The sequence below is a fragment of the Choloepus didactylus genome, chromosome 14, assembly GCF_015220235.1.
Source record: "Choloepus didactylus isolate mChoDid1 chromosome 14, mChoDid1.pri, whole genome shotgun sequence".
NCBI lineage: Eukaryota > Metazoa > Chordata > Mammalia > Pilosa > Megalonychidae > Choloepus > Choloepus didactylus.
In genome coordinates, this window is record NC_051320.1 from 31,753,893 (window position 1) to 31,772,037 (window position 18,145).

The 18,145-nt window shown below is 35.6% G+C and overlaps 1 protein-coding gene across 3 annotated transcripts in view; it reads left to right on the forward strand.

Annotated features, from left to right (window-relative positions):
- The window catches only part of HNF4G (hepatocyte nuclear factor 4 gamma), a 129,781-nt gene that overhangs the window by 27,199 nt on the left and 84,437 nt on the right, over positions 1-18,145 (forward strand). The window contains exons 1-2 of one of the 3 annotated variants that reach the window (XM_037802809.1): positions 6,909-6,999; positions 14,259-14,309. The gene's annotated coding sequence lies outside the window, so the exon portion shown is untranslated. Of the gene's footprint in view, positions 1-6,908; positions 7,000-7,789; positions 7,908-14,258; positions 14,310-18,145 lie in introns of those variants that run through there. The other 2 variants (XM_037802810.1, XM_037802808.1) reach the window with 2 other exon arrangements.

The window sequence follows — 18,145 nt, forward strand, 5'->3', positions numbered from 1 at the left end:
TTATTTTCTCAAGTATAGTTCTCTGATAAAACATAACTCTGTGTTTTATTGGCTTACTTAGTTTTCAGTTCAAATTTATGTCTGATATTGTGTTTTATTTGGACTATTTTTAGACCCAATGCCTTTTATTTTAAAATGGAACATAAAAAATTGACCGAATTATTGCCTTAGAAAGTATGACAGTTCTCACCAAGATGTTAACTGAAGCTTATTCCTAGTATTCTGAAGACAATAAAATTAACACTGTATAAAAACCACATAGAATAAAGAAACAATCTATTTTGACTAGTTAAATTGTTTAAATTTTTACCAAGTCTCTTGATACTCTGATATACCCAGAACAGATTCATCGACTAATTGATTAATCCAATCATTTACTAAGTATCTGAAGAATTGATACTTCAGGTGAGTTATAAAGAGGACCATGTATATGTTTTCATGAACAAGAACCATATCTCTTTCATGTCACATAATCTAAGAGAAAGCCAGAAGATGAGGATAAGTATCAACTTCCTATCCCCCCCCACCGCCACATTTGGCACAATCATATGGTGCCTTGACGTCTCAGGTCGCTTCCTGGGATCCTCTGTCTTGGTATTAAGACAGAAGGGAAGTTACTGCCCGCCATGGTCCACAAACTTTATGCGTATCCCTCTCTATACCCGAGGGAAATATTTCTAGGTCTGTTATTTAAGTCACGAGAATAAAGTTGTCAGCCTCTTTAAAGAGAATTAAAACCTGGCTCTATGTGACTCTAAAGCCATTCTCCTAGAGTTTACTATTACGTATTTGAGAAGGGAGGTAGTATCTGAGGGCGGTTGAAACTTCCGAGGGGCCTGATGTGTCGCTTTGACTCTGATAGTTTCCTCTTCCGTGCACCTCCGCAAAGGCACATGGGACATCTCTGTGCGGGTGCGGGGCGGGGCTGGCTGCTCAGGGCTTGCTCAGCAAAGGGGTATTTCCTCACAAGAGCATTGCCATCGAGTAGAGGTGGAGTCCCTTCTGGAGGTGGGAAGGTGAGATCTAAGTTCTGATGGAGTCAGGGCCTCATCTGCTGGGAAGAGATTTGGAACGAGCAACTGTGGTTATTAGGTTGGTGGCTGAATCAAACTGAGGTGTGTGAGTTTCGGAGGTGGGCCTGACGCCATGGACGCCAGCAGCTCCACTGGGGCCTGCATGATCTCCCAGCTGCGTCCAAGGCCTTAAAATGAGATGATGGACTAAGTGAGAGAGGAGTGACCATGGTAAGGAAAGGTTGTTCAATAGTAGTAGAAATTTTGAAGAAAATAAAAACTTGCTGTTACTGCTCCAGAAATTAAATTCTCATTTCCAAAGTATTGTCAAAATGAGTTAGTGAAAGATGCAGTGTGTAGAATGAAGAAACCGTTACATTAAAAATATATGTATTATATATACATGCACATGTGTATACATATTTACAAATATGTATATGTGTGTATATATGCAAATATATATACATACAGGTATGTGCATATCTTTAAATATAGCTAAACAAATATAAACAAAAATAGATACATATTTATAATGGTAGTAGTAGTAGTGAGATGAGTAGGTGGTTAGGATTAATACATAGATTTGGAAGATAATAATAATAGTAGCTTCCCCTATTATGCATAAGAGCACTGAATTAATATGTACATAGAGTAACAAGACAGAGTTAAAGACTAAGTCTTGGCTTAAGGATGGGAGGAAAACATAAAACCCAACTAAGAAGATGGATAAGGAAGGAAGAAAGGAGACCACTGTTAGTTTATATTTAATGGGCTACCCTTGATCTATTTTTTCACTGAGGAAAGCTGCCAAAATTAGGGAAACCCTGAGAACAAGGAGACTTGTTTCTTCAATGGCTTCATTTTTCCAAAAGAAAGTAGAACCAAATGTTCATGATTTCTACTAAAAAAAAATGTAAAAATTCCCTGATTATCCTGTAAATACCTTGAAGGTGGGAATTGTGTCTTACTCATTTCTTTGTTTTCTAAATGCCTGGTACAAAATGTGATGCATTTATTGAACTGAATTTACACCCTCACGGGAAGAAGCAATAGCCTCTACTTACAGGTTGGCATTCAGGGGCGTAGTTCATGTTGCTTCAGTATCTAAAAGGTCAAGGTTAAGAAAACAATTCTCATCTCACAAATGCTTTTTAAATTGAATGGGAAAGCTAAAAAGAATAATGATAACCCCTCCGGATCTGTTTTATTTTCCTAATGACTATCTGATATTTTAACTAGTATTTAATGAATAGGATACTAATAGAAAATATGCTTATTTTCTTTAAAAGTGTGTTTTGTAAAGGGATGGTAATGGTCCTTATTTTAGGTGGTAAAGATTATGAAACAAGTTACTGTAGTTATATTCACAGTACAACAATTTAAAATATTAGTTATTTTTAAATTTTCCCTTTTATTTATGGGTAAATGTGGGCACCACTTTCATTTGACATTCTTTCAAAAGATGTTTATCTGCCTCTGTATCTATCTGTCTGTCTATCTATCTATCTATCTATCTGTCTATCTATCTATCTAATTCTCCTAGGCAGAGTGTGATTATATAGAGAGACAACCCCTATTCCTTGGTAGGAAGCAGCTTCATTCAAGCTAGGTAAATAGCATATAAACAAAATTGAATAGAAGACAGGCTAAAACAGTAATATCAAAAGTGTCACAAAGCAGCATGTGGCTGCACCTCTGGTCAGTATGATATTCAAGAAGTGTCATAGGTTATTAGGAAGAAGACATCACTGTGGTCTGTCAAAAATATGAAGCCTAATTTATATGCAGAATTTTATACTCATTATATATTAAAAAACAGCGATTTTTCTGGATTAAACAAATGAATTATGTAAAATATGGTTAGGAATTTAATAGGAGCATGAAAAAGAGGGATTGTCAATTTGTTAGGTGATAGGATTGCAGATAATAAAATATTGATTCTAGTAATGACTTCATAATGTTGCTCATGTAGTAGTTTTTGTAAACGACCTGTAAATTTTGTCTTCATATTAACAAGGAATAAACGCTATTCTGTCCTCATGTGAAATCAAGTAACTAATTCATTTATGTGTTCATTCAGAAAAAGTTGTTCATTTATGCAATTGATCATATAGATGTTTATCCATACCCAGTGTGACCCAGACACTGGTAGCTTGATGACAGCTTGGCAAGGCACTTGCCTCCAGAATGCTAGCAGTTTAGAAAAGCTCCCCATTTCTGGACTGTGAATTCAAAAGCATATATGTGTGTGTATATATATTTAAATCAAACAACAAGAATTTAGTGAGCATATACCAGATTTGTATAAGATGTAAGGCCTTTTCTGTTAGGTAATGTCTGAAATTCCAAATAAGGAACTATCCCTGTGCCAAACCACCCCCCTTCCCAATAAAAAAGAAACTCCCAAAGCAAAAGTTTTCTCATAGTCAAAGCAAAACAAGCCATGTAAGATCTGCAAGATTCTTTTTTGGTCAATCTCAATAATGGTTCCCTAAAGTGTTACTTTTCAAGTGACAAAAGTTGACTGTCTTAAAGTGATTCATATATCAAGGACAAATTATAACCCATGGGATAGGGGAGTTATATAGCAAATCATCATTTTTCTTTAGTCACATTTTATACTGTTTATAGTGATCGTGGTTTTCAGTGAGAATCTGCCCAGTTGTGAGGCCTTCCTTGTGGATACTAATTAACTTGTGCCATTCTATGATTTAGTACACAGAAAGCTTAAAATCAATACAGAGCATCTGAGGAAAAAATCTCTTTAAATGCAGTATACACAAAGTGTTCCTGTAAATACCTGGTAACTAAGTGGTTTGAAAAAGTTAATATAGAGTCCTGCAAAATTAATTAATGAAGACAGTACCTATCCCTATACTGAAAGGATGGACATAGGTTTCAAACATGGTCTATTTATGTGGGGAGATGGTGATGACAGAAAATACGTATTTCTTTTAATTCAATTTACCATTTAATCTATAAATACAAAACTTGTTAAAGTCTGCTAAAAATAAATAAATAAATAAACGTGAAAGTCGACATCAACCTCCCAAACCAGCAGAAGGTGCTCAAAAGACAATAAAGGTAAAATTTCATTATATACGCTTCAAGTGGGTTTTAAAAAACCCATAGCCTTTCCAAGTAAAATGATGAATGCTGTTCTGATTCCAATTGACAACTGTTATATATGAAAGACTTCTTGCCTTCACTCTTATCAAAACTGTGGGGATTTCCAATGATAGGACAGTATTATGTGGGTGGAAACTTCTCAGAAGAATAGCGAACTTATCAGTATTTACTTAGGTTCTATTACATTCAGAGCCATAAAAGCAACTACACTCATAAATTTATAGCCAGTCAAGGATATTGCCTCTTCTCCAAAGAGGCTAGATATTAAAGGAGTTCAGTGAATGAGCTAAAATCATGAAGTGGTTTCAATATTGGAGTAGTTTTCCCCCTTCATATTTCAACTTGTAGGCAATATGTTAGGAAGAATCACTGGCTAGGTAGCTTTGGGGGTTTAGAAGCAAAATACAATGTGAACATTTTCTCTTACAAATTTAATTTAATTTCTTCCTCCTATACTTCTAAACTCCTGCTTCCCACTATAATTAGTATGTAGCAATAAAACCTACTGTTGAATGAGCCCTTATTGCCAATAATTATCATCACAGTTTTTTGAATGGCTGTTTTTAAAATAATTTCAGCTATACAGATAAACAGAGGATCATAGAGATTAGGAATCTTGCCCAACCTCAGACATCAGAGACATGATTTCAGCCTATGTCTTTCTGATTCTAATTCAGATTCTGTGTTGGTTTCCTATTGCTGCTGCAACAAATTACCACAAATATAGTGGCTTGAAGCAACAGAAATTTATTATCTTACTGTGCGGAAGGTTAGCAGTCCAAAGTGGGTTTCACTGGGCTGAAAATCAAGATGTCAGCAAGGCTGCTTTCCTGCTTCAGACTCTGAAGGAGAGTCCGTCTTCTTACCTTCCCCAGCTTCTAGAAGCCACCTGCAGTCCTTGGCTCATGGTCTCTTCTTCCATCTTCAAAGACAGCAATTACACCACTCCACCCTTTGCTTGTTATCATGTCTCCTTCTTTGACTCTTCTGCCTCCCTCTTCCATCTTTTAAGGACCCTCAAGATGACATTGGGCCCACCCACATAATCTAGGATAATCTCCCTATTATAAGATCCTTAATTTAATCACATCTGCAAAGTCCCTTTACCCTGTAAGGTAACATACAGGTACCAAGGATTAGGACATCTTGGGGTGGGTGGGGGTGGGGGGCATTATTCTGTCCCCACAGAAGCTAAAAAAGATCTGGGTAAATCTAATGCAGCTATGTATATATTTTTAAATTAATACTTTAATACTGCAATTTAGTAGACCAGAAAACATAGTCACTAAGATTAATGATCACAAAAATTATAGGAGTGTAATATAATAGAAGTGGCTTTGAATAAAAAAAAATCCCCTTGCTCCATCATTTACTAACTGTATTACTCCAGATAAATTCTCTTAGTGTTATTTCTTTAGAGGCAACATGGTAGCAAATTATACTAATTTTTATTCTTCAGAAAGAACAAATGGAAACATAGATTAAACACTTAGCTGGTAAGTGTTCAACAAATGTGTGTTTCTTCTCCCTCATTTTTGAAACATAATAAAGTTAGAGAAGGCAGGAAAATATTACAAGCTGCACTCAGATGTCATAAGTAATATCTGACAATAAATATGTAAAATTTTATTTTCTAAATATATTAAATATAATAGGTCATTTGTATTTAACAAATACTATTCTGCTATTGAATACTTTCTTTTTTCCTCAGTATTCAACACCAACTTTAATTTTTCCTATAATGTCTCTTAAATTTGAGTATTTGAGTTAATTCACTGGCCTGATGATGGCTTTTCCTCATTCCATTTTAGGTACTTAGTTTTTTAAGTGAAATTTTATTCATTATTTCTTGCTATTATATGTGTGTGTTTGGTAGTTTTATGGGAAATGAATTCTGCATCAGTGTTTTAAAAATCATTTTTCTAAATAAATAACAATCTCATAAGAGAGTTATGATAAAAAGTAGCATCTTTGCCTTTTCATACCCTAACTCTGCTCCAAATCTTAGAGGCAGCTCACAACTGTTGGTTTTTCATTCTTTTTCTTTGAGGAAGTTATTCTGTAATGCTAGGAATGTGCTAATCAACTTTAAAACAATATCATTGACCCCTGATGTGGAAGTTGAGAATCTGTCCCACTTAATTCCCCTATCTTCCCTTGCCCCTCCTTCTTATATTTCTTATTTATATTTTTAGTCCTTTTCTCCTGTTGAATACTTTTAGAATTTAAAATAATTTATTTAAAAGTTCACTTCTTGTTTTCAACATAATCTATACTCTTCACTTTCTAAGACAAAATATTAATACTCTTACTCACTTTCTCAACTTTTCCTTCTTCCTGTGGCTTACTTTTTGTCAGGTGAACTTTTGTATTTATATTTTCAATCTCCTTTATGTTTACATTCTTCCTGTAACCACCACCAGTTCTTACAGTTTTTGTCTATAGGTTGATTTTAAAAGTTGGAAATATATAAACAACATTGGCATTCCTCAAATACTGTTTAATGCTGAGTGTGATGGTTTGGAGGCATTATGGACCTCAGAAAAGTATTTTCTTAAAATTTATTCATTCCTGTGGGTATGGACCCATTGTAAGTAGGATCTTTTGGTGAGTAGGATCTTAAGATAGGATGTGACTCACCTTTTGCAGGGTGGTTCTTAATCTTCTTACTGGAGTCCTTTATAAGAGGATGAAATTCAGAGAGAAAGACACAGAAACTGAGAGAGAAAGCCATGGAAGCCAGAAGCTGTAAGCAATGAAACCTGGAAAAGAAGGGAGAGATCAGCATTTGCCACTCAGTGCCTTGCAATCAGACAGAGGAGTCTAGGATCGCCAGCAACCTGTCTTCAGGAAGAAGGTATCTTGATGATGGCTCAATTTGGACATTTTCACAGCCTCAGAACTGTAAGGTTGTAAACTAATAAATTCCTATTGTTAAAAAGTCAGACTTTTTCTGGCATATTGCATTTCAGCAGCTTTAGCGAACTAAAACCAATTTTGGTACCAGGAAAGTGGGGTTCTGTTTTATGGCAAATACCAAATATATGGAAATGGCTTATTGATTGATATGCAGAAAAAATTGTGAGGTGCTTGACAGGAAAGGCCTAAATTGCTTTGAAGAGACTGTTGGTAGAAATACAGATGCTAAAGGTACTTCCAAGGGGATCATTGCAAACTGTAAGAAAGGCAATCCTTGTTTTTAAATGGCAGAGAATTTGGCAAAATTGAGTCCTGGTGTTGGATAGAAGGCAGAATTTGAAAGTTACAAGTTTGAATATTCAGCTGAGGAGGTTTCCAAACTAAATCTGCAAAGTGCAACCTGGCTTCTTCTTGCAGTTTATTGTAAAATGCGAGAGGATAGGGATACCTGAGAACTGAACTTCTGGATATAAAGAAACCAGAAACTGATGGTTTAGAAAATTCTGAACTTCTGGAAAATGAGTTCCCAGAGAATAGTGCTCCATGTGAGAATTTAACTGAACATGGAACCAGTCAAGCATTTCAGTACAAGTCAGGTTTGGAAATGCAGTTATCCAAAAAGAATTTGTGAAAGGTCCTACTGTCTGATGGTTGGGACCCCTGTGTACAACAGTGAAACTGACACTTTTTTGCGAGATCTTTATAAACAGAATCACTGCCAGCCTGGACTAAAAGGGACAGATTGAAGGATAAACAACTTCAAAGGAAGAACTATGGAAGCGGAGGTCTGGAGTAAAGACATCTTCTCAGGCTGAGAGAGCAGGCCCACCAATGTATGTGGACAGGGTGAGTTTGCCCCAGCGCTGTAGGAAGTGGGCCTTCCACCCATCATTCAGAAAGAGTGTTACCACCCCAGGGTTCTCAGATACCTGGGATTGAGGAGAGCTTGGCTACCCTGTTGTTCGGGAAGAGTGCTGTCATCCAGTCTTCAGAGAGGGTGGACCACATTCCCCAGGGATTGGGAGAGTCTGGCCACCAGCCCACTGTTCTAAGAGGGTTGAATTTGTGCCCTGGAGATTACAAAGAGTCCAGCCGCCACCCTGATGCTTGAGGAGGGTGGGCCTAGAGTCTGGCTGCCATCCTGATGCTTCACAAGGGTGAACCTTAGAGTTCCGCCATCACCCCAATGGCCACTGCTTAAGTATCTCCTAATCTCAGGCTAGATTGGAATAGAGCAGAGGCACAGCAGTCTCCCTGAATTTCCCAAGGAATCTGAGAATTGAGGGGATACTCACCTTCTCTGAATGGAACTCTGGTATTTGGCTAACTTCCAGGGATAGCAACAAGAAGGGTATTGGGGTATCATAAGAGTCCGTGGATACTGCATGTCAGCTTTAGAGTTCAAAAGTGCCAACTCTTCCCCATGGATAGGAGAACAATGAAGATGCTGAGTGGTTGGATAGATCTGACAGCTGGGAGCCTGTGGTGGGACTGTGGACCCTCAGAGGAAAGAGACAGAATAGATTTGACATCTGAAATGAAAGGCCAGTTTAGGACTAAGCCAGCATTGGACAGACCAGGACGGAGAGTATTACCGAACCATAAACACAAATACCAAATGAAGAATAACTGGAATGGAATGAGAAAACAAAAGGTAAAAGATTCAGTTAACAACTATCTATTAGTGTAGGTGGGGATTCAGAGTCAGAAAATAAGATTTAGTTATAAAGTTACGTTTTCCATACTAGAATTTTTATTTGTGAAATTCATACCAAAATTCTCAAGTATTTTCCAATAAAGCATTAATGGAGGTAATGTCTGAGTTCTTGCTTTCAAATGTCTATTATTTTCCTTATACTTGATTGAGAGTTTGATTGGGTAAAAAATTCTTGTCCACAGTTCTTTTCTCTGGAAAGATGGCTTCATTATTATGTAGCACCCATTGCTTTGAATGAGAAGTCAGATGCAAGTTTAAAAGAGTGATTTTTTTCTTTTCACTCTCTGAGAGTTTTGAAAATCTCACAATTCACAGTGTTTTAAAATTTCATAAGTATATTAATGTGGACGTTTTCTCTTTCATTGTCCAGGGCTCCCTGTGGGCCTGTTCAATTGTGAAACTTATGCCTTGCTTTAATTTGGGGATATTTTCTACTTTTTTTTCAATAATGATTTATTCTCTCCCATTTCTGTTTTCTCCTGGTGGTTCCCATTTCTATTAATTGAACTTACTAGATTTATTTTTGTGTCTTTTTTATCTCATATTTTTTTGTCTTTCTTCTTTTGCTTCATTACAAGAAAGCTTTTCATTACTTACTTTTCAGGATTCTAGGCATTTTATATTTTCATTACTTACTCTTCAGGATTCTAGGCATTTTATATTTTTGTTATTATATGTTTATATTTAAGATCTTTTTCTTGTTCTATAATTATTTCTAGTTATTGACTTATTTTGAGTTTTAAACATCCCATACATACATAAAAGCGGATAGCATGTTATCTTCAAGATTGTCTTGGCTATTTTTATTCCTTTGATTTTCATAATAAATTTAACAATGGACTTATCAAAATTAACCAGAAATGGTGCTTGTATTTTCATTGGAAATTCAGTGACCTCATTGATTAATTTGCAAAGAGTTGACAGCCTTAATTTATTGATTAATTCATGGACATGATATTTCCCTCATTTACTGTATCATCTTCAACTTAAGTGTTCTGTATGGAGGCATTTTAAATATTTTATTAAAAGTATTCTTCAATATTTGATATTTTGCTCCTACTTTTAAAAAGAATACTTAAAAGATGTCATTGTCTAATCTCTTTACCCATACATAGAAATACAGTTGTTTTTTGAATGTTGACTATCCAGCAACCTTGCAAAATTCATTTCTTGATTCTGATAGTTAATTATGGATATTTTTAAATTATCCAGATACATAATCAGGTCATCTGTGCACACAGCCTTTTCCATACTGATGATTATATCTTGGGATGGATCCTTGAGGTAGAAATAATAGTTATGAGGGAATAATATTTTAATGCTCCATCTATTACTCTAGTCTCTTCTACTCTTTTCTCCATGAAATTCTATAACACTTTTTCTCATTGTACAACTACCTCTCTTATCATTTATTTTCAGTCATTTTTATTGGCTTCTTTCTCATCTGTCAGTTGAATGCTAATGTTCCCCAGGAAGGGCCCCTTCTTTGGTCCTATCTCTTCAATACTTGAAGTTCTGTGGAGGTGACTTCAGAATTACTTGAGAATCCTATTTCAACCAACATCTCCCGGCTTATGTTCATTTTGTGAATTGAAGATCCATATAAAATATGTTTAGAGTGTCCTAATGTTAAAAATATTTGAACAATCATGGTTTTCTCCTCTCTGTATATTCTTACTCATCAATAATTCCTTTCTGATACGGTAATCCTTGTTATCACCTCCCTATAATCTAGAAAGCAAGTTAAGACAAGAGGATTATGATTTTATCAAAAACCAGAGTCTTAGGGAAAAATAAAAAGAAAAACCGTGTTCTTTGCAGTAAAGGAAAGGGTGCATTAATCACCTCTTGCTGTAATAATGCTGCATAACAATTTTTTTTTTTTTAATCTCTGAAGCTACTGCTCTTTTATTTATTTTTGCACTCACATGGCTGTAACTTGGCTGATCTATACCAGGCTCCTCTGGGTCAGGGCAAGCGTATAAATTTCAGGTGTGATCTAGGCCATAGAACAGTAGATATCTGGGCATTTTCTTTTGTGGCAGGTCTCAGGTGTACAAGAGAGCAAGCCAAATCATGCAAGCAATTGAAGTTCCTGCTTACATCATATCCACTGACATTCCATTAGTCAAAGCAAATTTCATAGCCAAGCCCAATTTTAGTGGGATAGGAAAACTAGGAATGGCACACTCCACCCACACGTACACCAAGAATACTTTTACATTTACACTGTAAAATTACATAGCATACAATGTGATCTCCAATCCTAGTACAAGGAAGTGAATAACTGGGAATAACAATCCAATCATCCTCAGAAAAAAAGTATATGAATATAAATATGACTATTCTTGGTGTAGATGACTTTTTGTTTGTTTTACTATTCTAGAAACTTTCTCAAAGATGTTTTAAAGGGTTTCACTTACAGGATTAAAATGGTTACTTGTTTACTTGCTGGTGTTATATGATTAATTACTTTTCATGGTGAAAATCAGAGGGGAAAGGGCCTCAATCTGTGTCTTGGGTGTAATATCTTGTTTCAAATTAAATTTGAATATTCTATGGGCCCCTTATTTTCAATATATGCAGTCATTTCATTAACTCTTCATTTACCTAAACATGCTCTCCTAATTTCCCATCATCAGATCTCCCCAACTAGGAAACTCAAGAGTTACCCTCATGATTGTCCTTCTTTACTATCCCTATACCCGATTGGTCAACAGATCTTGTCAGTTCCAACTCAATGTAACTTTTCAAAATCTCCTACTCATTTGGTTTTCCCATTAACAGCTTTCATCTTTAGCCAACAATTTACTGAACACATATCTGGAGCCAGAGCTACTTAAGAAAAAGAAATCTGAGTGTGTCTCATGTTTAGAGGCCTCAAATACTAGAGGCCTGGCTCCCAGTTGACTACAGGCTAAAAGAAATCAGACGTCTTTAAGATGGCATCTAATGCCCTTCACAGTTTGGCCCCAATTCTTTCTTTCCTGGGGAACCTCCAGCTTCCATTTCACCTCCACCATCTACTACTTAATGTACATGGAATGCTCTCTTCAAAGCTTTTTACTCTTTAAATCATTTTCTCACTACCTTGAATATCATCCACTGTCTCCTCCACTCAGTGAATCTCCATTCATACTCAACAGCCAGTTCAGGTTAAACCACCTTTGCTCTCTGGCCTTTCTTGACTTTCTCACACGGTCAGTGGTTCTCTCCTGGTGTTCTCACAGCATTCTGCCCAAATATCGATTAAAGAATTTATTTCTTGGAATTTTTATTTTTGATTATAAAAGTATTAAAAGATCCTTATAAAAATCAGATGATGTAAAAGTGTGAAGAAGAAAATAAGGTCAATAGTAATCAGAGTTCTTTGCTTAAGAGAATACAATTAATGTTTTGGTACTATGTTTTTCAAAAATAGTTTCATTTCATTTAAAAATAGGCCAAGACAATTTTTTCAATTACATTATATTGTAAAAAATAATTTTGCTGTTTCTCTCTCGCCTTGATTGTGCATTCCTCCAAGGAGCATCTTTTCTCAATTTGCACCCTATTTCCAGTGCTATGTGCAATGCCTGACAAATAGGAAACACTTAAATAACATTTTTGTGATTGTTAAATGAAATGAGAATATATTTCTAGGTCCAAAATAATTCAGTGAGCCAAGTTAGTACAACTGTAGTCAATAACAAATTACAAAAGTGATAGTATTTCACTAATGTCAGGGCATTTTGCTGTATTAAATGTCATTTATGGAATCCTGGCATTGTGTCAAGACAAAACCTATGCACTAATTCTGTATTATTTCTATTTCCCACTATGTTGACCTTTGGAAGTTATTTGCCATAAGGAATCCAGTCACATAAGGCTTTAAATATTGATCAAACATGCTGTAGTTTTGGCACTGGGAAGAGATACAAGGGGTTAAATTGTTTTAGGGATTTTTTCTTTCTTTCTTCTTCTAAAGGCTTGTAACTCCTTTGTCTGATCTCCTTATGGTCCTTGTCACAACTGTATGACTTTTAATCACTCATGCATTCAATGAGTTACTGCACTGTTGGAACCTTAATAATGTTCTCGTTTGTTTGGATGATCTTCCTGATAAAGTCCTGACAATCTCTCAGTATAATGGGGAGACAATCAAAATAAAAAATGCTCTAAAGGCTCAGGTAGAGGAGCATACTACTATTTTTCACACGGTGCAAGGATATTAAAACACTGACTTTCATGCTTTTGATTGAGCTTGTGATGAAATCCAAGAAAAATGGAAAATTTGAATTATTCTACTGCCAGTGGGTACCGTATATCAGGAACGCAAAGAAGGCATATGTAACCCACTCTTGTATCATCATCTTAACGGTGTCAGATAGCCTTTCTTTTGTGTGAATTTCTATAGTATGTCTAAGCAATTAATTCTTTATATAGCTCTTTAATATTTGCAATCACCACGTGGAATTTTACAAAAATATAAAATGTCATCTTCAGTGCACACTGATCGAAAAGTTACTAATGATATGTTAATAATAACGTATAGTGTTTCAGATTTTTCAAGGTGCTTTCCATTAAATTATCTCATTTGACTCAATAGCCCTCTAAAGTAAGCAGTGGAATTGTTACAGTTCTCCACCTCTCCCATACTCTGTGCTTCCTTCCTTCTCGTTGTTTTTCTACTTCTCTTTCTTTCTTTTAAAGGAGGCAGTTTGGTGTGGAGGACAGAACACAGAATATGAATTCAGGTATTTAATTCCAGCCTCACCTCATTCAATTTCTCTGGCATTGAGCAAGGCACTTTCATTTTTCTGAACGCTGGTTTCCTAATTCACATCTAATGCCCAGATTTGTGAGAAAGAAATTAAGGAAAATGTGGGAAAAACGAAAAAGGCAAATGTGATGCTGATGTTATCTTCTTTTAAGAGCAGCTTGGGATAATTAATGGAAAGAGCACAGATCTTGGTTGCACTGCTTCTTAATTATAGATTTGAGCAAGTTATCTAACCTTTCTGAGTTTCATTTTCCTCATATGTAAAATGGGCATAATATGCTATCTTGATGAATAGAAAAATAAGGTAACATATGTGTTGCTCACAGCACAGATCCTGAGGCATCAGCATCTATTCTATGAAAAATATTTTCCCTTCTTTCCTTCTTCCCTCCTTCCCTCCTACCCTCCCTCTTTCATGCCATTTTTCTTCCTTATTCTTCCTCCTCCCACCTCAACCTTGTTTGGTAGAGAAGGTGGGGAACATGATTGTAGAATCTTGGAATTTAATAATTAAAAAAAAAAAAACAAACAAAAAGTCCACCCCTAGCATTGAGGCTCTTCTCTTTTTCCCAGCAAAATTGTGAGCTACAGTTTCAGGCAGGAGATGGGGATCCCAGAGCCTCCCACTTTTGAGAGAAGATCCTTTGTCATCATGCTGAAATCTTCATGCAGTATAAATTGAACACCACTTACATGGCATAATCCTCTTATTTTACAGATGAAAAAACTGAATTTGAGAGAACTTGACTTGCCCAAGTTTGCAAAGCTGGTAAGTGGTGAACTAAGACTAAAAATCAGATCTTTTTTACATTATAGCATATTGTTTCCCTTACTATGTGTAGGTTCAGAGTGCAATTATGTATAATTGAGATTCTTTTCTTGAAGTATATTATGGTCTATTTGTGGAGATGGAACTTAAATATAAAATATGAGAACAATAAAATGACATGATATAACTATGAAATAAATGGTTTAACACTGCCAAGGGCAGGGACTTCTTTGCTTTCAGTGCATATGGAAGTGCCTGGCTTCCAATAGAGGATTAATACCTGTTTTTTGAATGAAATGAAAAATGAATGCTTTAATGAGATTTGTAATTGAACCGGATTTAGAAAAGTGAGAGAATTTAGATAATCAGAGGCTAAAGAAAAGGGACATTATAGATCAGCATTTTCAAACTGTGGGTTGCTATTCTTTATTGGTTGATGGAATACATTTAGCAGGTCATGATTCACACATAAAAAGTTTTCTTTAAAAAGTGTATCACTGTATCATGAAAATTGTTGAGATTTTGTATGATGCATATATACAAAGCACATACGTATAAATACGCATATGTGAATACTTGGCACAATTTAAAATGAATGTCTCATTGTGCGTCATGGTCTAAACTGTTTGAAAATACTGGTTTTGACAAAAGGAAGACTAAGGGTTGAGGTATGGAGGCAGGAGTACAAATGCTTTGTGGAGGGATAGTGAGTAGAACAGCTTTATTAAATCATAGGTGAAGAGGATAGTGAGATCCAATGAAAGTATACCCAAGGAAAGGGAAATACATTTGGTCTTTTAGCCACTGAGGAATCCATGGGAATTCTCTCTTCCTCCCCCCACACTAAGTGGAATTAATCTCCTCTACTTTGGGAGAATTAGGAAGATTAAACTGTCCGGAGGGGATAAATTGGATTGGAACTGTGAGACCAGATAGGAGACTGTGCAAAAGAGGCAGCACAGGATAAGGCCTGGGCTGGTGATAACAGAGAAAAGTAATTTTCTTGACTATGAAGGGGGCAAAATGAGGTTAAAACAAGTGAGTGGGTAAGGCTGAAGTGTAGCAGAGAATAAGGAAAGAACCATCAACATACAGGTTAGCATGGGAATAGTGATGGTACAGGATAGTCTATGGAAGGTTTCATTTTAAACAGAAAGGAAAAGCATGGGAAAAAGTAGATAGACTTTAGCATGGTAGAGAAGACAAAGGAAAACTGGAGAGTGAGGAGCTTAGTGAGGAAGGAGCCAGTAGCAGGAAAGGATGTTAGAGCCCAGTATCTTATTATTATGAAGGACTTCCATGACTGTGAATCTGTAGGTATGCAATATACAAATAAATATAAGCAAAGGTATTTTCTGTAAGAGCAGAGACCAATTACGTTAGCAATTATTTTCCATGGGTGGTGTTTTGGGGTGATTGGAACTTTCTTCTTGGTTCTTTTCATATTGCTTGAATTTAACAATAAAATGAATAAAATATTTAACAGTGGGGGAAAAAAAACAAACAAGTGAATGGGGGAGCTGATGAAATGGAGACCAAATTGCAAACATCTATTTAGCACTTTAATATGAGAAAAAGACATTAAGGAGAAAGGCAGGACAATAAAATTAGAAGATTCGTGTTAAGATAGATGGAGATGAGATCTTTGTGGTCAACTAGGGAGAGTCAAAGGAGAAGGACTCTAAAACAGACTAGAAATGAATCTAAGGAAGGAATCAAATCCTAGTTAAGGAGTTTCCCTCGGAAGGAAGAGGTTCCCCATCCCCTGAAATCTAGAGATTAAGAGCAGAGTGGTTGGGAGAGGTACTAGTTTTAGATAATAGAGATTTACAGAGAGACAGAGTTAATAAACATCTCTTACGATATGTAGAAAATTGACCAGGGACAACATGTTTTTATTCAATGATGTGCATTAGTCTACAAATTTTGTGTTGGTAACAAGAGACTCATTTAAGTATATAAAATCATTTAGTTTGCTACATGTGAGGCATATTCTTTATTCTCCCTAAATTTTGCCTAATACACCAGTGTCACTTGAGAAATTATGTAACTTTTAGCATTCTCTATAATATATATAAGTTAGGAAGTTAGAAAGATTATTGTATAAAAATCTTAGATTCTGTGTCTTTAAAACAGATTAAAATGAATTTGGTAATGATGAATCAAGTTCAGAGAGCTGGACGTCTAAATACAAAGCATTGACATATGGCCACACAAGTTGAGACTTTTCGGGGGTGAGGGCTTGAGTTTGTTTCCTATTCGGAGGAAATTCAGAGCTCAAAAATTGTAAGTAGTTACAATATAAGTTGTCCAAATAATATGTTTGTGTGCTTATTAAAGGGAATCAGTGATGGCATTGTAGACGTTGTCCCATGGCCCCATGTGTTATGGATCTATTTAATTGAGAGAAAGTGTGAGCAAAAGCATGTTTAGGTGTGTATTTGTGTGTGTGAGAAAGAGATAAAACTGTGTCTCTAAGCATGGTAAGGTACAAAGGTCTGTCATTAAGTCTCACAACTAAATAAACATGTGAGGCTATGATTATTTTATTGAGCTTTTTAATTTTATGACCCACTAATGGCTCACAGAGCACTTATATTCATGAGCACTGAAAACAGTGCTTAAAAGAGGTTGTTTGTTATTCTTTTTTTTTTTTTAATTTAAAGTTCCAAGAAAAAAAAAATTCAGTTCCCAGTCTTATTTTTCATTTACTGTAAACTAAGGAATCACAATTTTTATTATTGTGGAGGAACTAAAATATATGCTAGGTTTCTTTAACTGGCAATTTGTATGTGACTTTCTAATTTACTTTCAATTTCTAATGTAAATTGTTGAACTTCCGAGTTTGAGTATTTGTCTTATGACTGACTACTAAATATTAGGCTTATGTTTCTTTCTGCAATTATGAGGCTGAAATTATTGTCAAAATTAACCCAGTTATGTAGGTTAGCACTTGTCTTTGTGAGGAAATAAGGTAACTCAGACATAATTTCATAAAATTTGTTTTTACTTTTTGCATATGCAGTAGTTTATTCATGTCTCATTTTATCTAGAGTTTAGATGGTAGGAATTCCTTTCTGCAGAACCTTCTCTGGGCTTTGCAGGCAGCTTACTCCCCAGAGAAAGAGGGTGTAGGTTAAGCTATGCATCACAGATTAGTCTTCCCAAATTTACCAACCCAAGGAGTCCTTCCATCTCCTCTAGGGCCAGATGACTAAAAGAGGGTGGGGTGGAGGTAAAGCTACAGCCTAAAGGAGCCCCTTTTTCCCAGGAAGAAACATCAGGAGTGAGCAGTGAGTGCTCCTCCAACCCACCTCCTCCAAATGTATTCATATTTCTAATATTCACAAGTAGATTTGATTTGAAAATTAAGCATAAAAGTTTTATTGAATGTAGTGATTGATAATTGGCTTACCCATTTTCAAAGTAAAACCAAAGACTATTTGGCTTTAGATTAATTAGCTCCCTCAACCTCTTGTTTTATCAATATTTTGTTAATTTTACTGATAGCACCTTTGGTAGAAGTTGTGGGTTGAAAAGAAGCATTTGCCAGTTTGCTTTAAGTTTCTGAAATTTTTGGTTTATTAGATTATGAAAAGGAAAGCAGTCAATTTGATGTGTGTATGTTCCCTGAGTTCAGAGCCTATGATTAAATACTGAAAGGATTCTTAGGTTAATTTTTCCAACCATGAACTTTTAATGCTGAAATATTTATTAAAATCACACAATGGAGTATAAAAATTATTTGAATATATCAATATTATTATCGACTGAATCTATATTTAGCATAAAATCCTTCAAGTCTCTTTATATGTACTGAGACTTACAAGAACAGT